Source organism: Aptenodytes forsteri, unplaced genomic scaffold, assembly GCF_000699145.1.
Source record: "Aptenodytes forsteri isolate BGI_AS27 unplaced genomic scaffold, ASM69914v1 Scaffold485, whole genome shotgun sequence".
Taxonomy (NCBI): Eukaryota; Metazoa; Chordata; class Aves; order Sphenisciformes; family Spheniscidae; genus Aptenodytes; species Aptenodytes forsteri.
Window position 1 is genome coordinate 264,507 of NW_008795525.1, and position 250 is coordinate 264,756.

A 250-nucleotide genomic window follows, 5' to 3' on the forward strand; every position below is an offset into this window, starting at 1 on the left:
GCGGGCTGAGCTGACACCACGTGTCCAGGCTGTGCCCGTCGGTGCTGGCTCCCATCTGGCCTTCGCCCCCGGCTCTGGCACGGCCCTGCCTGGCAGGGGCAGCTTTGGGCTCCTGACCCCGGACACTGGCAAGGCACCGTCCCCCCATCCCCTCCCATGCTGATGCTGGCACGGGCCGGGCTGTGTGGTGGGGGGCTGGTGTGCGGGCTGGGGGGGTCCGTGGGGCTGACCTGTTGACGATGCGGTAGTA